We start from the raw sequence: 22,595 nt of genomic DNA, 5'->3' as shown, positions 1-22,595 counted from the left end.
TCTATAACAACGTGCAACTATTAGCCTATGCAGAATTCAAAGCCGACTTTCATAGGGTCTCGATCAAAGCACGCAAAGACCCTGAGCAAGAATGGCACCCGTTGCCTTATATGGTGACAGATATAGATATCCAGGAAGTTGTGGGGCTTTGGCCACAAGAATGGTGCATGCCTACGGAATTAGATGCAGGAACTAGCACAGGCGCAGAAAGCTTTACTGCACAGAAGTAGAAGGATGCCGCTCAAAAAGTTGTGTGCACATTGGCTACGCAAAAGAAGGAGGAGGCTTCTAAGGTAGCTAGAGAGAAGGCCCGTATGGAGGAGGAGCACGCTGCCAAAGCATAGGAAGAGCAAGAATAGAAGGATGTAGAGGAAAGAGAGAAGTCTTCTTCCCACCACACTGATGAGCAAGAGCTGTCAGAGCAAGGAGGAGGTGGCGGTGAGGAGAAAACCACTCATTTCATCCTGAATAAGCGCGTGCAGGAGAAAAACGGTGGGCAACGAAAGAAATAGAAGTCTGATAAGTAGACACATGTTGATCCCATGGTGCTAACAAAGGGTGATCTCGATGAGATCGGCGACAAAATTTAGGACACGACGACAGAGGTGCTACAACAATTCGAGCAGCAATACATGCAGATGCTCGGGAGTGTCCAGAAGGATCTGCACGAGCTGCATATCCAAGCGGATGTCGGGAAGGTGAGCTGCACATAAGCAATCCTAACACATGGAATGAGTACAATAACAGAGATTGAATGGCCTTAGGACATCAAAGTCTTTCCTTTACCTGAAGGGTCAGTCCGCGTGGAGTCGGATGAGCATCACGCGATGCTTCACGCAGTAAAAGACATGGGGTTGAACCTTGCCATGCTATCGCTCGAGTCTCTTCATGCGCTACATCAGGGAGTCGCTAATGAGCTAAAGATAAGAGAACTGTGCGCACTCACTTCTGTCAGTGAGTTCAAAGTCAACAACCAGAAGCTCTTTGTATAAAATACTCATGCCCTAAAGGAGTAGGAGGAGTTCCGAACACAACGTCGGAACCTGGTCACAGCGATCAAGCATGCCTACAAATCTATACCTAAGTTGGGTATACCTGATGATGCAGAGGATTCAGCCAAGGTAAGGAAATTGGTTGTTGTAGTGCGCGCTTCAAAGGAGAAGATCGACAAGGTGACTTTTGACCTACGGATGCAGATAGCTGAGCTGCAGTTGAAGTTGTAGCTGACCACACTGCCAGAGGTTTGGGAACAAAGAGGTGCGATGATTAAAGCATCCATGGCTCAGCTAGATGTCATTGTTCAGTGATGCAACAAGCTTCACTGAGGTATTGGGCCTCTGGAATACACTGCAGGAGGATCCTACGCTACAACAATTGAGCACAGAACTCAAGGAAGTGCAGCAACAATACAATGAGATCAGCACAAAAGCACAGACGTTGGCACCAATCCAGCATTTCGCGCGCTTATAGGAAGGAAAAGAAAAATTGTTGCAGATACAGGAATTGCAGAAGAAGAAGTCTGTGCTCAGCGCACAACTTGAGCCTTGGATAGAGGAAGCCAACCAGTTTTCATAGACCATTCTTGAGAAGTTGAAGGCTATGCAGTAGACACAAAGGACTACGCAGCTAGCAGTAGAGGGGCCAACCATAGAGAAACTGGTCCAGGAGGTGCAGCAAGCAGCAGAACAGAGTATCGTGGAGCTACAAGCATTGACCAAGGCATTCAGCGAACTCCGCTAGAAAGTAGAACAACCGGCTGAGTGAATCGAGGGCGAGTCATGATCTTTGTGTTGGGGGCATATTGGGATGGGGTTCCTAGGGGCAGAATGCAATTAATTAGTCATTTTTGTAACAATTTTTGTAAAATATGTAGAGGCTCCGTGATATATGGAAGCAGAGCGTGTAGATGAATAAGAGTCAAAGGGGCTTAGCCCCTTGTTTTAAGTTAAGTTTTGAGTCGATTGTGAGATTCACCCATGGGCCATGGACCATGGCATTGTATGGATAAGTCTATAAATATTTGAGTCCTAGCAAGTCTTAGGACAAGCGAAGTTAAGTTTTGATAGAGAATAGAGTTTCATTGAAGAGTTGGAGAAGGAGCTAAGGCAAGAAGGCTCTGCTTCCTGTGCTTAGGTAGAGAAGGGAAAGCTCTGTAGCTGAGTGCGCGGAGGCCTAGGTAGAGTCCATAGTTGAGTGCGCAGACCCCTATAGCTACGTGTGCAAGGTAGTTTGAATCTGTAACCAGTCATTGAATATCAATAAAGACAATTTTCCAAAGAATTACTGAGCATTTCCATTGTATCTATTTATGTTATATGTTGTCAATAAATGACATGTTTTATGAAATAATGATTGAATGCTATGTGAATTTATTGAATCTGTCTTGATAATGTATGAAATGAATGCTTAGCCACTTCCGTGAATTTTAGATAATTTCTCTTATGTTTTCTGTTGAATAAAGTATATCTACGCGAAATCCAATCTGGGGTTACTTTCTGATGCGCGTAAATAGGTAGATCGAATGTTAAGGGTATTCCATGACTGATCGTGGACCTTTGTGAAGGCCTAAAGGTCGCTTTAGCTGAGTTGCAGTGACGTGCCCTAGAAGTTTATTGATCTATGCGAAGGCAGATCCAAGGCATTGGAAGACATCACACTAGTCTCTGGATGGAAAAACTTGGTTCTTGCATTCCCCCATACCGATTCAGGTGAGACTACAGCCTGCGCTACGCGTGTATTTTCCGAAAGGGCCAGTAGTGTATGGTTTTATTGGTTGGCACAACTAACTCTGAACCTGGGTCAGGACCCCCTAGGCCAACACTAATCAATGAAGTAATATCATCTCGAAGACTGGGAAAAAAAATTTCTTTCTGAGTCACTCTCAAAGGTAAAGGGAAGATCCTAGCCACATCCATGGTGGCCAGGAAGGGTTCCTCCACGCAGCAAAAGTAGGTGGATAAGGTCGTGGAATAATACAGGGACATCTTCTCCTCACCCATAGGGGTACCCTTGCCCCGTTAGGTAAAGCATTTGATTGATATAACTCCTGGAGAACCTATACCCAATGGGCCAATATACAGTCGCTCCATTATGGAAAATGAAGAGATCGAGCGACAAATCTAGGAGTTGCTGCAAATAGGGCACATCCGACCAAGTTCCTCACCTTATAGGACCCAAATTATGCTTGTATAGAAGAAGGATGGGACCTCGAGGCTCTACATTGATTATTGGGAACTAAACAAAATCATTGTTAGGAATAGGTATCCAATCCCACAGATAGGTGAGCTTCTGGACCAGCTCAAGGGGGCCAAGTATTTCAGTAAGATTAATTTGAAGTGTGGATATTGCTAAGTTCCAATAAAGCCCACAAATGTATGGAAGACCACCTTAAAATCCAAGGAATTCCTTTTTGAATGGTTGGTCATGCCTTTCGGGTTGAAAAATTCCCTTGCTACTTTTATGAGGTTAATGGATGACATCTTGTGTCCCTTCACCAACTCGTTCATGGATTTTAATCTAGACGACATCCCCATATTCAGCAATATTTGGGAATATCACTTGCAACACATTTGGTAGGTCCTTCAAACCCTGCAACAACACAAACTGTGTGCCAAATTGGAGAAATTCACCTTTGGCATGAGCCAGGTCCAATATCTAGGTTACGTCATTGAAGAGAAAGGCATGTGTTAGTGTCAGTCTGTTCTTCCTGTTACCAGTGATCAAATATGCTCTTACAAGGTTTTGTTAGGGGTCTCAAAGTCAAATTTTCTCATTTCACTAGGTTTTCAAAATATAATTTGGTCATTGGCTAGTGTGTCTAGGTATATTGTTGCTCCTTCAAAATTTTCATGTTCGGGTGACTGCCATCACTTAGTTGGATGTGCCATCACTGAAAATTCATCTTCATTGTCTCATTCATATCACCATGGTCTTCATTCATCTCAGTGTCACGATTAGGTCATTAGGGTTAGAGTCATCAAAATTTTCATGTCATTCATAAAACCGGCAAATGAAGGAGTAGTGAGAGGTTTTTGCTCAAAAGGTTATGTTCTAAAGTGTGATTTATTTCAAAGTGATGTAATAAGTTTTATGTTTCAAAGCTACATTTAAAAGTTCCAAAGTTACATAGTTTATTCCAAAGCAAAGTAAAAATGTATGGTGGGCCACCCTACCATTATAAAATTCAGTTCCACAAGCTATAACGACCATTTCATTCCACCTCTCTCTCTTATATTTATTGCTAAAGAGCTCTCATTTACCAACATGACATTTCCTCGGCATTTTTAAAGGCAGAAACACTCCCAAGGGCCATCCAAACACTTTCGTTGTGTTTTCTCAGGAATTTGTTGCGTTTTCCAGATTTCGCTACATTTTCTCAAGTTTTCGCTGTGTTTTCTCTCTGAGGGCCCTAACACCTTTTTTGAACGGTTTTTCAGAGTAGTTGAAGTCTTCTAATGCTTTCTGCATGTAAGTTGTAATCTCTCCACCTCTCCAATAAGTCTATTTCATTTGTTTTCATGTTGCAAACCTCTATCACTCCTGACTTTGCGTTTTCACTTTTTTCACTAGTTGGACTGTGTTTTAATTCTCCAGACCATACCATATACCCATTTACCCTCATTCCAATTCCCAAAGGTCCCTAACACCCCTTCCCATCTCCCTAAATTTTCCTACCACATTTCCCCTTTCCTAAACCCTCCATTCTATCCCCTCATTCAAATCCCCTATTTTCCTAATTGGGGTTTTACTTGCACACAGTCAAAATGGAGGAGAGGAAATCTTATAACAAAGGAGCTCAAATATTGAGATATGAACCATTAAACACTGAGGAGTTGATGTCTTCCCCACTGTCCAAGCAGTGCTTTGAGAATGCAGAGTGTTTAGAGTTTTGTGAGTTAGTTCAAAGATTCAAATACCGTGACAAATTGACTAGTTTGTTTGCCACTCATTTGAGGAGAGATAAGGTCACTATTGTAGGTGTTACTTTCGCTATTTCAACTGAAATCATAGCGGCAGCCACAGGGATACCCAACAATGGAGAATAATGGTTTAAGATCTTTGATTCTCAAGATTGGACAAATACCATGTCAGATTCTCATGCATTTCACAGGAGTAAAGCCACTAAACCTAGCCTACTACCTCTACAAAAGTTTGGCTAAGATGGCAGAGAAGGCGCAGCATAGACAAAGTGACCATGAAAAAATCATTTTTCACCATGACCTCATCAAGATTATTGTATTACATCAGCTTTCTCAAAAGAACATCACTTGGGAAACATTTATTCAGTCGGATGTCTTGTTGTCTTCTGTTAGTCAATCCATAGGCCCAAGTACATCATCAGCACCACCTAAGCATGTGAAAGGTAGCTCATCTAGCAGACCTGCAGTTGAGGGGATACCTAGGCCTGAAGTAACTCAGACATATCAAAAAGGAAGGAGGATTGTGTTTACTCCACATTTTGTGGAAGGGGCTAGGCTTACATCAGCAGCATCAACAAAGAAGGGATCACAATCACAGCATGAAGCACCATTGCAAGATGAGGAAAATTTTCATCTTGACACTAACATGGTTGACTTGAAGGCTAATGAGGAGCCTAAGACAATGGAGCAGGTCATCATGGAGAAAGATGCTAAGATAGAAAAGCTCAAGGACATTTTATCAAAGGAAAACTTCATGATTTCATTCCTAGAGTAGGAAAATCGGCAATTGAAGGTAAAGCAGCCACTTTTGGAAAAGCATGAGGTTGATGTTGGAAAAGAAGATATAAAGGGAAAAGCAGCGATGGATGTAGAGGATTCATATGAACATGAAGAGCAGGTGACAAAGAAAAGGCCAAGGACTAGAAGCCTCAAAAGAGCACTTCAGCAGCAACGAGAGCAAATGACTTTAGTTGACCTAATTGCAACAGAAATCAATGAGAATAGAGAATTTTGGCTTGACAAGGTGAATTGTCATTTGGAGAAGCTTCTCAAGAGGGCTAACAGAGACAACAGGCTACAAAGACACATGGCCATGCATTATTACACAAGGAATTAGGTTGTTAGGGTTAAGGTCAAGCAGTTGAAAGAGAAACTCAATGAAACCCTAATCAAGAAAAAAGGGAAGGTAAAGTTGGATTTTCTTGTTGATGCCTCCCTCATAGCATAGCATAGCACCTGAGGACCTCATAAACCAATTTTGAAAAGTTTTGGAGATATTTTGGTTTTTTATGAATTTTTGCACTTTTTGACATAGTCATGGAGACAAAAACACAGTGTGCTCCACATTGCGCTTTTGTTAGGGAGCTCCAATTAACTTTTTGCTTACATAGCTAGATTTGGCATTGATCAGGGATCAGTATTTTAGCTAAAAAGTGAAAGTGCTCAAAATTGCTTCAGACTTGAATGATTGGATAGAGTTTGTCACCAAGATTCCAACACCATGAACGGTTCGAAAAATTGGCATCGTATGAAAAAGTTGGAGCTTCTAAAAGTTTGGTAAAAAACAAAGCCCCACAAGGTCAAGCCCCTCTTCGTGTGACCTCAACCACATGACCGAGGGCCAGAACAGAAGCAGGATTAGCACCATAATCAGGATTAGAATTTAATTAATCCGTAATTAAGTTGGCGAAATTTATGGCAGAGCCACTAAATCCGGAACCGCCACCAAAATTGGCATACTTAACTGGAGTCTCTCCAGATTTAGTGGAGGTTTTCTAGGAAAAATTGTCTGAGGCATAACTTACTCAATTCTCAGCCAAATTTCGAAAAGGAATAGTCATTTTTGGCTAACTGGCATGCTGGGAATTGATTTTAGTAGGTTTCAGAGGCATAAGATCTCATCTACAGGTGTTTTTGGTCACTTGAATATTTTTTAAGCCTTGGGCCACCAAGTGTTGGAGGCCATTCCCAGAGCAGCTGGTAACCAAATTGAGTAAACAAATAGTCATTTCTGATAGATTTGAATGTTTTAAACTCATTGGAATAGGTTCCAAGAGCATTGGATGCATGTAATAGAAATTTGAGCACTATTGAAGCTAATACAAAGGCCCACACCATGAATTTGGACCAAGGAGATGTAGCCCAAGAGGGGTGAACTCCTTCAAAAAAAATTGTGTATTGAGCTCTGTTATTTGTGCTTGCTGTGTTTTTATATGTTGTTGTTCAGCCATTTAAATTCATCTTTTTAAGTTCATGCAAAACACTAAATTTCACCAAGTTAGATGAATTAATAATCACATGCTCATGGATAAACTCTTTATGCATAAGAACCCCAAAGCAAAGAAAAATTTATATCTGGAAATGATACTAGCACAACATTAACTAGCAATCAAATTCAAATCAGGCATGGCTCATACATCACTTTTAGCCTAAGGGGAACATAGTTTTAGCAGGTTCTGACAGGTAAAAATGCCCAAAAACCACCAATAAACCACCTCTTTGCCACCCTGTTGAAGACCACGCTGTGTTTTCCAGAGTACATGTGGGAGAATGCACTTTTGAGGGCTATAAGTGACCTGCTTCAGCTCCTGAAGAGTCCATCATGTAGCAGACATCCTCAGATTTCCAATGAGCCATCAAGATCAGAATTTGGACTTCAGGAAGGCCTTCAAAAAAAGTTTTCCCAAATTCACTACGTTTTCTCTAAGCTCACTGCGTATTCTCAAATATTCACTACGTTTTTGCCTGTGACAGTTTTTCTTTAGCTTGGTCAATTGGATTTGACTTTCTATGGTTTAATTGATTAATCTTGAGGTAAATCTAATGTAATAGTGAGTAAATAGTCTTCTTAAAGTTGTTTTATGTAAAGTTAGGCTTCATTAATGAGAGTGGTTTGAGTCAAAGTTAATTGGATGAGTTGTTTTAACCTCCCTAGACATTAGGTTTTGGTTGGAACACCTCATGTAGCAGTTCCTAGACTCATGGATTCGACCCTTGAGAGCAAGGAGATGTTGTTTTGGTCTGTATGTATCATTTTCTTAGTCATAGAACAGGTTGGATATCAGAGGAGAGAACTATTGTAGCTTGTACTTGAACATTTTCAAGAAATCAAAGGATGCAGTTTGCAGCTATTATCTAGGAATTCATGTGCAGTAAGTTTGTGATGTTGTATTTTCTCTGTTATAGCTTTATATGAAAGATATTCATCTTCTCTTTCCATTCATCATTTCTTCAGTGGTTTTCCTTAAAGTTTATAAGCAGAATTCTTTGCATAAAGCTCTATTTTGATGGGAATATCATTGTGTGTTAATTTCCTTCTTGCTTAATGAATTCATGGTGCACATGCTCATTAAGACCTTTTGCTTCTTCCAAACACTACACTACACCAACAAACCCTAAAGCCATCACAGAATTATTGCTACCTTGCTCCTCCATATCTTTGTTGTTGTAACCCTTTGATCCTTTGACCTAGCTACCTGGTTTTCATCCCTTGTCCAGCATCAAAACCTAAACTTTCAAAACCCTACCTGAGCCCAACATATCTAGCCTAAAATCCTTTCCCATTCCAATCATCTTTGGCTATGAATTCATAGAGAGATCCCTCTCTGGTTTAGCAGGGCTAGCTGCTGAACCGCAAGTGGTTTGAGGTTACCTCTTTCGATTTCCCTTCTCAGCCTTGGGATATTGTAGAGGATAACATTTTGGCACTGTTGCCAAGGAAACGATTGATATATTATTCCTGGGGTTAATTCTATAAGTGAATTCAAGACTGGTTTTGTGGGTGACAGATTCCAGTATTCAAAGAAGGTTGATTTAAAAATCACATCAATTTCAAGGTGTAAAAACTCTAGCTCGTAAAAGACACACAAGATCAAATCCTGACCCATATCCACCTCTAGTTCTTGATGATCCAGAGAAATTGTTGAGAAAACTCAAAACCCCTCTTCCTAAAAGTGGAACTTAAAAATTGGTAAGAACCACTTCTTTTCCTGATCAACTGTTTACTACTGAAGATATTTCTTTTGATATTCAATTCGAGCTATCCCTTTTTCGATCTAAGTCTTAGTGTTTTCTTTCAGAAGTAGTTTTTGACCCTATAAAGTTTGATTCCTACTTTCCTGAACTTAAAAATTGGTAAGAACCACTTCTTTTCCTTATCAACTGTTTACTACTGAAGATATTTCTTTTGATATTCAATTCGAGCTATCCCTTTTTCGATCTAAGTCTGAGTGTTTTCTTTCAGAAGTAGTTTTTGACCCTATAAAGTTTGATTCCTACTTTCCTACTTCTAAATATTTGTTTTCTAGACCTTCTGCTAAATCTCTATTTTCTAAACTCGATCACGAGGTTTGGTCCAACTTTGATAAGCTCCAAAGCCTAGCTGACCAACTTCAAATCACCACCGAAAAGGCCTACATCCAATATTAGCTTGAAATTTTGTCTGTTGCTACATCCTCTGCCGTACCTCCAAATACATCAACCACCACATTTGTTATTGTTAATCCACCACTACCTCCTTTGACATCATCATCTCAATCAACACAACCCATTGTAGTTCTCGTACAACTTCCTCTACCAGTCATGGCAAGGTTTTCTCCTTTAGTATTGCCTGGTCAACTTACAACTCTACCTCAAAACTATGGCAAAATACTTCCTCTGTTTGATGGCAGTCCCAAAATCACAGCACAACAGCATGTTGACAAACTGGTGGATTTCATCAATCTAGAAGAGGTTGATGACGAAGATGCCAAAATGAGAATAATAGCACAGAGATTTTCTAGGGATGTGAAAAAGTGGTTTTGTAGTTTGGTAGCTAATTCCATCAATAGCTCTTAACAGCTAATAGAGTTGTTCTTAGCCCGGTGGAAAGAGAAGAAGAATCCATTACAAATTATGGCAGAGTACAATTCCATGAAAAGAAATCTGAATGAGACAATGCAAGAGTTCATAACAAGGTTCAATATTGTGTACAATTCCATCCCTAATGACATGAAACCACCCCATGGTTTAACACTCCTTCACTATCCTGATGCCTTTGACCCGGATATGGCTTATCAGCTTAGGGAGAGAGATACTACAACTTTGGAAGAAAAGCAGAAGAACACAATGAGTGTGGAGGCTAATTTACTGATCAATGAGTCTAAATTAAAACCTGAGAAACCGGAGAAGAAAGTCACCATTAAGGAGGAGTCCTCCTCTTCTACTAATGGTAAACTGGACACTCTCATAAAGACCATGGAAAGAATGATGGATAGAATGACCATCGTTGATCAATAAGCGGAGCCTTCAATAGGGAATCCAAATTACAGGGAAAATTTCAGAAATAAGAAGAAAGAGCAAAAAACTCAAGATCCTCAGGGACAAGTCAGAACTCCTTTTTAGAAAAACTACACTCAAGGTCCAGAAGAAGATGAAGAAGACATTGCTGAAGCTAATCATTTCTTTGAGGAAGATGAACTATCTACTTTTCTGACTGAGGAAGATCAGTTTTCTTAGGAATCTCTTGTACCAAGTGATCAGTAGCTTGTCCTTGCAAATGATGATTCATGGGCAGTGCAGACTGAATAGTACCAACGGGGATATCAGAATGCCCTCAGCCATTTGCAGAAATAATACAATTTGAGGAGCAGGAATGTGCCTGTTACATTGCATCAAAAAAGGCAAAATTCTCAAAGGGATACACAAGACAAAGAAGCAGCTCATGTAGATCAAAACAGAGAAAAGGAGATCATCATTCTAAGTCTGGATAAAAAAAATGAAGCTTCCACCAGCAATGTAAGGAAGGACAAGGAGGCTCAAACTGAAATTCAGATAAAGGAGTCGCATCTCAAAAGGCAGCCTGAATATAAGGACACCACTGCAAAAGAGGTAGACAAGCAATCCAATCTATTTAGTTTAGAGGATGAAATTACCAAGTTGAAAGTTTTGATTCCTCTAACTAAACTATTCAAGAATGATAAGTACAAGTCTTAGATTGCTAAGATGTTGAAAGTAGATCTGATTTCAGATATTGTCAATGTAGAAACACAAATTATTGATAAAGTGAGTCATCCTCCAAAAAATTAGACAGATTAGCCTTCCAAAGTTCTATTTCCAGATGAAGAAGATGGTCTTTGGACGATGGAGTTTGATGCTGCATTGGGGAAGGAAGGAGTTGGGATTGGCATGTGGATTCATGGTCCCTTGCATCAGTCATGTAAAATTCCTCGTAATGTAAGATTGAGTTCATATAATTTGACTTTTGATTGCTCAAATAATGAGGCGGAATACGAAGCACTGATTGCTAGCCTTAAAATTCTTAAAAAGCTGGGAGCAAAGAAAAGTTCAGTTTATGGTGACTCTGAGTTGGTGATTAAACAGGTAGAAGGGGAGTACCAAACCAAGCATCCAAGGATGCGAGCTTATTGAAATGTTTTCCTTGATATTCTAAAGACTTTTTCAGAATATACTTTGTCTTTGATTCCTAAAACTCAGAATTTTATGGATGATTCCCTTGATGTTGCAGCAAGTATGTTCAAGATTCCTATCCACTTAAATAAGAAGTATTCAATTCGTGTTAAAAACCGCCTAGCTATCGCTGATAATCTAAGATATTGGCAAGCGTTTTTGGATGACAAACAGATTAATAATTTTCTGCAGATGGAGGATGAATTTCTGAATTCACATATTGATGATGCATGAGATGAGAATGATTAGGAAATTGAAGCAACTGAGGTTGAAGTGTTGCATCTGAAAGACAATAACATTCCTCGAGGTCTTGTGCCTCTAGAAGAGTTATTTGATCATGATGATGTTGCCAAAAATCCCACCATGGTTCCCACAGAAAAGGTGTTGAAGATGTAAACATTCGTACAACAGACAAGCCCAAGATGGTCAAATTGTCAAAGTTTTTATCTCCTGAGATGAAAAGTAAGTATATTGCATTGATGACCAAATTTTCAGATGTATTTGCTTGGGACTATTCAGATATTAAAGTGTATGATAATAACATCATCCAGCATACTATACCATTCAAGCCTGATCAGAAGCCATTCCGCCAGAAGCTGAGGAGGATTAATCCTAAATTGTTTCCATCCATTGAGAAAGAGGTAAATAGACTCTACAAATATGGTATTATAGTTCCTATTCATTTTTCCGAATGGATGTCAAATCTTGTGCTGGTGACAAAGAAGACGGGGGAGATTGGTTTTTGTATTGATTTCACGAACTTGAACAAATTGTCCTTAAAGGACAATTAACCTCTTCCGAAGATGGACCATATTCTACAGAGGGTAGTTGGGTCTTGCAGGATGTCACTTCTTGATGGATACTCAGGCTACAACCAAATTTTGGTGAATGAAGAAGATCAGTTGAAAACAACCTTTACAACACCACTGAGTACATTTATGTACGCAAAGATGCCGTTTGGATTGAAGAATGTAGGGGCGACATTTCAACGGGCAATGGACATTGCTTTCTCCAACAAAAATGATGTATTTCTGGTTATTTATTTAGATGATCTCACAGTCTTTTCTAAATCTGATGAAGAGCACTTACATCATCTAAGATTGTTTTTCAGAGATGTAGAAAATTCAGTATTTCGCTGAATCCAAAAAAAGAGCTTATTTGCCATGGAGGAAGGCAAACTGTTGGGGAACATTATTTCCAAAGATGGTATTTTCATCGACCGTGCTAGAGTTGAAGCAATCCAACAGTTTGATTTCCCAAGAAACAAAAAAGAGATTCAATCATTTAATGGAAAAATCAACTTTTTGAGGAGATTCATCCCCAACCTTGTTGAACACTTGAGAGAGATGACCAATATGCTAAAGAAAGACAATGAGCTAAGATGGTCCGAAGATGCTAAGAAGTCATTCAAAGCGATTAAATTTTCATTATCTACTGCTCCTACTTTGATCAGTCCCGATTAGACTTCAGAGTTTATTATATTTTCGTTCACTTCCGAGCACACTTTAGCAGTTGTTCTAATGCAAAAGAGGGATCAGAAAAATGAACAACCTATAGTTTTTTTCAGTCGAACTATAAGAGATGCAACGCTAAAGTACAAAATTATTGATAAGAAATCTTTAGCCTTGGTGAAAGTCCTTTTTTGAATTCACATATTCTAGCTTAAGTTCCAACAACAACTGTGAAGGAAGTTCTCATGCAAACAAATCCGGAAGGTAGGCAAGGAAAATGGATCACAACAATGCTAGAATATGATTTGGAGATAAAACCGACAAAGCTAATCAAGGGACAAGGTTTGGCAAAGCTCATGGCCAAATCTAACTTGCATGCATTAGATATCAATCTGATTCCTGCCCTCTCTGAAGAAGAAGAAGAAGAAGGTTCACAGGTACAAGTATCAGAAATGTTTACTTCAACTCCTTAGTACATTGATATAGTCTATGTGTTGTAGCATTTAAATCCTCCGCCAGAAGTGCCAAGAAATAGAAGTATATCATTAAAATTGAAAGCTTCAAAATATTGTATTCTTGATGGTGTCTTGTTTTGGAAAGATCCGGGTGGTGTGTTGCTAAATTGTCTTGTTGAAAATGAAGTGAAGGATGTGATGAGTGACTTCCACAAGGGAGATTGCAGTGGCCACCTCTTCTGGAAAACTACAGCCAACAAAATTTTGAGGGCTAGGTTTTATTGGCTAACTCTTTTTTCTGATGTGTATAAAACAATGATGCGTTGTCATGAATGTAAGATTTTTCAGGGGAAAAGAAAACTTTTACCATTTCCATTGCAACCCGTTTAAGTCTCAGCTCCATTCCAACAGTGGGGTCTTGATTTTTTTGGGGAGATCCATCCTTCATCGTTAGCACAATAAAAATGGATCCTAACAGCTACGGATTACTTTACAAAATGGATTGAAGCAATCCCAACCAAGCAAGCTATTGATTATGTTGTCATTCAGTTTATTGAATCTAATATCTTATCTAGATTTGGTTGCTCGCAAAAGATAATCACCGCTAATGGTGCTGCTTTTAAGTCAAAAAAGATGGTGGAATTCTGTGAGAAGTACCATATCACATTGGGGCATTCAACCGCTTATTACCTGCAAGGGAATGGGCTGGTTGAATCTTCCAATAAATCATTAATAAACATAATCAAGAAGGTGTTGGAGGTTAATAAGAAGAACTGGCATAAAAATCTCATTAATGCTTTATGGGCGGACAAAGTAAGTAACAAGAAATCCATAGGCATGTCTCCTTTTCAGTTGGTGTACGGGGTTGATAATGTCTTTCCTTCATCTCTTGTTATCCCGGTCATGAATATTTTGCAGGAAGTGGGTAGCGAACTAAATGATGTGCAGCGAAGAATAAGTCAGATGATCCATTTATAGCAAACTAGGGAAGAAGTCTTTCAAAATACTTCTAAACTTCAGGAAAGGATAAAGAAGATTTATGACTGCAAGACTAAAGAAGATAATTTCAACATGGGTTATGTAGTTCTTCGTTGGGATGCACGGAATGAAGAAAAGGGCAAACACGATAAATTTGAAAATCTATGAAAAGGACCACACAGAATCTTAGCTAGAGGAAAGAATGCTTATTTGTTGGAAGAAATGAATGGACAAAGTTATTCAGGAGGAGCGATCAATGGTAGGCTTCTCAAGCACTACCTTACTTGAGAAATTTTTGGAAATTTTCATTATCATTGTATATACCAATTTACTTTTCATGTCACAATGTGAAGTGTTTATCATGGGAGTTTGAAGCCCAAGGAGAAGGCCATAAGGCTTCTTTGATCGGCTGTTGATTTGAAAGATTCAATTTTGTTTATTGTGTTTCAAAGTTAGTCAATTAGTCAGTTTTTAGTTTGAGTTTAGTCTTTGCATTTTGACTCCATGCCCAATGAATAAGGCTACCTGGTCTACGGTGTTCTTGACACCTCCAAGGAGCTTCCATCCCCATTTGGAGCCAATGTTAGCGTCAGTCAATCCGGCCTATCACCAGTGATCAAATATGCTCTTACAAGGTTTTGTTAGGGGTCTCAAAGTCAAATTTTGTCATTTCACTAGGTTTTGAAAATAAAATTTGGTCACTGGCTAGTGTGTCTAGGTCTATTGTTTCTCCTTCAAAATTTTCATGTTCCGGTCACTGCCATCACTAAAAAGTCATCATCATCATCTCATTCGTATCACCATGGTCTTGATTCAACACAGTGTCACCATTAGGTCATTAGGGTTAGAGTCATCAAAATTGTCATGTCATTCATAAAATCGGCAAATGAAGGAGTAGTGATAGGGTTTTTCTCAAAAGGTTTTATTCTAAAGTGTGATTTATTTCAAAGTGATGTAATAATTTTTATGTTTCAAAGCTGCATTTCAAAGTTCCATGTTGGGTTGTGTTATATTCTTTCCACGACTAACCTACGTAGTGAACCGGGGGGTTAGAGGGGGGGCAGAGCCCCCCCTTCATTGCGCTGATTACGCAGCGGGGGGGTCACAGGGGGGTTTGATGGGGGCAGGTATCCCCCCTCTATGGGGTCGGGGCAGCGCCTTGGGAAAAAAAAAATGGACCCTATATTAGGTTGGGCAAACCTACCTATGGTTTCGGTCCATGGTTTTGGAAGCGATGGTTTTCAGTCCATGGTATTGGATGCTTCGGCATGTATAAATGTGTATTGTAACATTGAAAGGAACATAATGAAAAATCAAGCTGGTAGTCCCGGTTTTGGGATCCAGGAGAAAATCTCTGTGTATATGTGTTTTATGTGTTATGCTCTCGCATTATTTATTTTCTGTGTTTTAGAATTCATATATAGGTAATTTCTGTACGGGGTTAAAACCTACATTTGGTATTAGAGTTGTTTTGGCTTCAAGGGGACACCTTTGCTGCTGAGGGGTTTCACTTGGGCCTGTGTAGACCCTGTTCAGTGGGAGATCTGCGAGATCGATTCTGGTGGTGAATGAAGATGGCGAGCAATGGAAAGATAGAGATCGAGAAATTTAATGGTCAGAGTTTTGAGTTGTGGAAACTCAAGATGGAGGATCTGTTGGTGGATAAAGATCAATGGATCGCGGTAGATCAAGGTACTAAACCAACGGAAGTGACCGATGAAGAATGGAAGAAGTTGGATCGGAAGGCAAAGAGCATAATACGATTGTGTGTCTCAGATTCAGTATTGTTGAATATATCAGGGGAAGCTACGGCGAAGGCTTTGTGGGACAAGTTATGGACTTTGTACCAATCTAAGTCTCTGGTGAATAAATTGGTCTTGCGAAAAAAGTTGTATAACCTGAGGATGAAAGATGGAGACTCGGTGACAGAGCTTCTGAACGCATTTAATATTGTGGTAAGTCAACTAGTGTCTGTTGATATTAAAATTTCAGATGAAGATAAGTGCATCAGTTTGTTTTGTTCTCTACCAGATTTGTGGGATAGTCTGGTTATTGCAATAGGTAGCAATGTAACTGCCTTGCATTTTGATGAAATAGTCTCATCCTTGCTGATAGAGGAGATGAGACGAAAAAATATGGAGAGCCAGAATGGTGATGCATTGTCTGTACGAGGATGGTCCTAGAACAGAAACAAAAATAAGTCATCGAGTGGGAGATATAAATCTAGAGGGAGATCTAAATCTCCAAGAAAACCTATAAAGGTGGTGTGCTGGAAATGCGGAAAGGAAGGGAACTACAAAAGGGGCTGTAAATCTAAAGCTCCTGATAAAGGAAAGGGATCTGATGATGCTTCTTCTGCAGAGGCAAAAACCACCTCAGATGAAGGTGGGGATGTGTACTTGGCTTCTTCAAGTACACATGTAGATCATGAGGCATGGTTGATTGACTCAGGTGCATCCTTTCACTTCACTCCCCATAGAGAGTGGTTCTGCGAGTATGATAAATACGATGGTGGTGATGTCTTCTTAGGGGATGATAGGAAGGCTAGAATAGTTGGTGGCGGAAAAGTAAAGTTGAAGTTGCAATGTGGAAGGCTTAGACCACTTCTGGGTGTTCTGCATATTCCTGCATTAGCGAGAAATTTGATTTTTGTAAGCAAGCTGGATGATGCTGGTGTAAAAACAGTGTTCGAGAAGGATACCTGCAAGATGGTTTGAGGAGAACTGGTATTAATGTGGGGAGTTCGGACTGGAACTCTGTACAAGATGCAAGGTAGCACTGTTGTTGATGGGTTCAATAGTTCTGTGGTTCCTGAAAGTGGAGCAGAAAATCTAGTGGTCTCTGTGTTATAGACATTTTTGGGCACTACAACCCCAAGCATGAAATGTCCATAAACCAAGGGCTCCTAAGTCCCTAAAAGTGTTATTGTAACCCCTAAAGGAACAAGGTCAACTGATTACAGCTTCTCCCAGAAGTTCTCCATGAAAAACTGCTCAGAACTGGTCAAAACAGGATCATTTCAGCTGCTCCATAGGCAAAGTGTGTTGCATCTCACCTAAATACACTGTGTGGGTGTGTTGCATTTCAAAAAGCCCTTCTATGGGGTGCGATGGGTGAGAAGTGACAAATGGCAGTGTCATTCCGTGAGGTGGAGAGGCATGGAAACTTCCAGAAACTTCTCTGTGACCCTTGCCTCTCTGAATTCGACCAAGTGAGTAAGATATCATCAATCTCCAAGTGGAAGAAAGAACTATCAGAGGGAAGACACTAATCAAGTCACAAGCTGACTCATCTCCCTTACATATATATATATATATGGATCCCTCATCCCAGAGATCCAGAGGCTAGAATTTTACATCTTGTAAGGAATTGCTGTTGGTTTCTTGAGACAACATCAGATTGTTGGGTGATCTAAGCTTTGTATGAGGTGAAGAGGGGCTTCCTTGCTGAGAGGATGATGCTGGGTCAGAACAACTGGTTGTAACTCCCTTGGCTCTTTCTTGTTTATCAATAAAAGCTATTCAAGTTTTCCTCCATACTCTTGTGTAATTTATGTTTTATGCATTTGTATGGTCAATTTACATCTGATCCTAGATTGTTTATGATTATAGATCCATGTTCTTGTATAGTGCTATGCTACTATGATCTTACAGGTACTCTGTGAAGTTGGGCGTGCAAGGGAACAAGTAGCGAAAGACTATCAAGAGAGAGAGGAATCGAACTAGGAGATTAGCGCAACACAGAGGTTGGTCTTCTTTGTTCTTCTCTCATCTATACTTCATAAGGGAAAAACGAAAGTAGCTTTACTTTGTTTGTTTCTAAGGTAGCTATCACACCTTAGTGGGATAAGCAGTTCTGTGTAGACACTTTTCCCTGTAACAAAATGGCGACTCCGCTAGGGGCGAATTAGTTTGTTTGTTTATCTTCCTTGTTGTCTATTTTATAAACTTACAGACGGAGCCTGAAGTCGGGCCAGGTAGCTTTCGAACTGCATTTGCTATGCAAATGCAAAGTAGATAAATGCCGCTTCAGTCAATCTCTGGGATTTGTTTATAAATTAAACAACTGATTTACAAACTCTCTGATTGCCCTTGTGATAGCTCTTAGATCCTCCTTAGATCTACCCCTGATTGTTGCATTACTGATTACCATTTGCTCGGCCAAAACCCATGAACTGAACTGCAAACTGTGACTCGGAACCCAAGCAAAGTCTCGTCTCTGGCCCAACGCAGGTACTGTTCTGTGAATCTGAAATTCAGCGCACTTCCCGAGTGTAGTAGGTGCGTTGCATTTCAAATTCCCTGTGTTACAGGTGCGCTGATCAGACTAGGCATTGTTCAGTTTTGGTTTCTGTGATTCATTCTTTCTAGTTCTATTCATGAATTTTGCTGCCTGTGATCAGTATATCTCTGTTTGAAACCCCTTTTCCTTGCTGTTATTCCGCCTCCTTTGTACAAAAGAACTGTAAATGTTTTTGTGTATTTGTTGAGTCATTTTCAGTTCTCCTTTGCAAAAGTAACGTAATCGTACTATCGTCCTTTGATTTGAAAGCATCGCAAGTGTCGTTTTCAGCCATAGGAAAGAGTTTGGTTGCTGTAGATAGTCGATTATCCTGTTACTATTGTATTTGGTCTGAATTTGTAATTTTTCTAGTGTCGAAAGCAAGTATTCATTTCCAAATCGTAAAGTGTTGTGATTGTCTCCATTTTTTATTTCGAAAAGAAACTTGTTGGTAATTGTCGCTTGAAAAGTAATTCAGATTTGTGCATTAGCTTTCTTTTTCCATTCACATACTAAGAAAGCCGAAAACAAATACATGCATGTGCATTTGCATTTAGACTGTTTGATTGGTTTGATTTAGGACAATGCATTTAGAGTGTGCTCTTTGCTCTTTGTGAAAGAATATTGTCTCTCTTTCCTTAGTAGCTAGGATTTTCATTGCACAAAGAAGATAAAAGGCTGTTTATCATCTTAGATTGCATTTTAGGAATTATACATCTACATCTAGCGGTGAACCTGAAAGGCAAACTTCATAAACAAGATCAACTATAAAATAAATTCAATGAATCTAACAACGCTTTGGAACCTAACGCACAACATTTAGAAGTCTAGGCTAGAGACGTATTCCGGCGTCGTAAAGCCTGGTAAATGTTGTTCTCACTGATGGTTGGGTGATTCCTCCACTTTGAGACGATAAGTGCCAGTACGGACTTGTGCTTCCACGTACCATCGTGTATATTTTGGGAGACCACAATAGGCTTAATCCTTTATCCATAGGAAGCCGTGTCTACCGCCCTATCGATCGCAATGCACTGAACACAACATTCGGGAAGATTGACTGCCGTACCGTAAAAAGTATTCTGCAGTTTTGTGATTGGTTTGGTAATCCCTCTACCTAGATTTCTAGAGCAGTCCCTTTCGTTCCTTTTTAGACTCCTTAACAGAAAAGGTCCATCTGAGCACTTGTCACTTCAGGCTCATTAAAAATCGAAGGAGACTAGAGTCATCTTTGGTTTTTTCTCGACTCTTAAAAATTGAAAAAACAAGTTGTGTCAAAGCGTCTAAAATTCATCTAATTCGGAAACATACTTCCCCTTTATTTTTAGTTAATCGAGTAATCCGCAATCGTGGAAGAAAGTCAATTGAAACCCCGTCGTTCGCGGAGGCTTACGAGTCAACCGTCTTTGTCTCTAGAATCAAAGCTAGTACGGACAAAGCGAACTCGTTTAACCGGTTCGAAATCTCCTGTTAAAGTTAGAACAAGTGTTCCAACAACATCAGAGATTCCAGTTACTCCAAACATTTCTGGTATCCCTGCCTTTACAGAAGAATTTCAGCAGCCACAGAAGGACAGTGGTACTGATCCTAGTCTGAGGGTAAACACTTGTATCACTGAACCAATTCCATCTACAACCGGTTCGGAGAGTGTTGCTCCCCAAACATCTATCGCTGCAGATTCCGTACCTTCTTCGGCACCAGAAATATTCTACAGACCTAACGGTCTACCCCTTCCACCTGGTCTGAGTGCTATAAAAGAGATTGTGGAAGATCCTCCATCTAGTACTCCATTGAAATTTGGAGTCGGGATCACTATGTATCCTTCTTCATCAGAAGTTAGTCTACCGCCAGCGGAAGCTCCTGTAGAAATGCTAGGTAATCTTTTGGATAGACTAGAAATGTCTGAACAACCATCAACATCTAGGACTGTGTCGTCTGACACAGCGATGGCAGAACTCCCTACTATCACTCCAACAATGTTCGCCGGTATACCATCTGTCCCAACTAGCTCTCAATCGCTAGAAGGAGCCCACTCAGGGGCCATTTCGACGGTATGGTCTGTTCCTGTTTGTTCATCCGGAATAATATCCAGAAACTCTTATGTTGAGTCTCAACAAATTGATCCATTTGGAGGTCAATTTGGGCAGTCCGGCCCTCAAGGGAAAACCATTCCCTTAAGTACCGGATTACCAATGTATGGGGGGCAGTATGCCCTTTCATTATCCCCTCCGGAAGGACAGCCATACGAAAGTTCACAACAAAATTTGGGTTATGCTGGAACTACTTCGAGCGGTTGGGTACCGATACTACCTCAACAACCAAGAGTTGTATATTCGATGCAACAATGCTTACCTATGTCAAGTATACCAACTACGCTAGCTATTGTGATGGTGTCGCAAGTTCAAGCGCTGCTTGTTGTATGCCAACCTCAGGTTTCTCAGGTTGTAATGCAACAGCCCCTTGACCCTGCAACTCAACCACAATCGTCGACCGGTGGAATGACACAGGTTCAAACGGGTACAATTACCCCTCGTCTTGGTCAAACAGTTAGTATCGGGCAACAGCACATGGCTTCACAACCATGGCCAGTGCAATACCAACAACCGCAGTTCCAACAAGTATACCAAGGTTCTGAACAACAAATATTTGCGAATAGTGGGCAACCGTATATTCAAAACGGTCAAAATCAACCATTTTACAATGGTCATGCCCACCAACCTTACCAAAGTTACCAGCATCAAATGCATTATGCTGGTATGCAAAGACCAACTGCTCAAGCAATCCCATCTTATCCTGGGTATGCTTCACCTAACCTGAATCAACAGTTACCCTTTGTGGCAACTTTAGAGTTACTTGATTTAAATCGGTTAACAAATGATCCAATCGCTTACGCCCCTTGGTGGCCAGCGATTCCACATAAACTTCCATCAGATATTCCTAAATTTAATGGAAATCCGGGTGAAGATCCATCGAATCATGTGATGACCTTTCATCTGTGGTGTTCATCAAACACCCTAAACGATGATTCGATTAGGCTTCGCCTTTTTCAGAGGACGTTAATTGGTCCAGCAGCAAAATGGTATATCGAATTGCCTAGAGCTTCATTCGACAACTTCAGTACCCTAGCCACAACCTTTTTAACCCATTTTCAATTACCGATAAGGTACGAAACGGGAACGGAACTTCTTACCAACTTCAAACAAACGACGGCCACTCACATATCTGATCATATACATGAGTGGCGACGTCATCGTAGAATGGTGAAAACGTGTGTTCTCGATCAGCTCTTAGCTGAATGGTTTATCAAGTCATTACTGCCTTCCATCACGGAAGATGTGGCAAAAGGGGGAGTCGTCACCGAAGAGTAGGTTATCGCTTGTGCGCAATATTTGGACTTGATTTACACTCAGTCCGGCACGCTCTACGATAAAATACCTGATGCTCCTAGACCGGAATTCTCAGTTCCTCCTCCTCCTAAATCAAATAATGACTCTCATGTCGGCGATGGCGTGATTAGCGCAAATCGACAAAGGCTAAATCTAAAAAGGCCTGTAAGGTTTCCGGTCAAAATGCAAATGAGGAACTTCTTGCCTCGGAAGTAAATGCCCTATCGACAGATAAAGGCAAAGAAACCAAGCAACCAGGGGGCAAGAAGAAAGGCAAAGGGAAGAAGAATCATCACCTGAAAAATCTTCTGCAAACCCTCCTGGAAATAGGAAACCAAAAAATCCAAGCTTTATATGCGATGAGGATCATCGGACCGTAGATTTTCCACACAGAGCTGAGCTTAAAAAATTCTTCAAGAATTCAAAAACCTCGACAGTATTAATTGATCCATTTCCAAATCCAGGGACAAATCTGCTTGACAGTGGAAATGCTTCCTTGTCTCAAGTGCTAGTGTTGTCGGTTTCCAAACAGCAAAATGATGCTTTGATATCGACAAGAAACAAAGATTATGGGAATCCACAGCTGTCGAACAACAAGGATAAGGATCAACCTAGTAGTTCGACAACAACTTCGACAGAAGTTGCGCCACCCATCATTCCCAAGTTGACAATAAAACCGCC

Source organism: Pinus tabuliformis, chromosome X, assembly GCF_031772625.1.
Source record: "Pinus tabuliformis cultivar Carrire ecotype Pingquan chromosome X, CPIR1, whole genome shotgun sequence".
In the NCBI taxonomy this organism is placed as follows: Eukaryota; Viridiplantae; Streptophyta; class Pinopsida; order Pinales; family Pinaceae; genus Pinus; species Pinus tabuliformis.
This window is presented reverse-complemented; position numbering follows the sequence as displayed.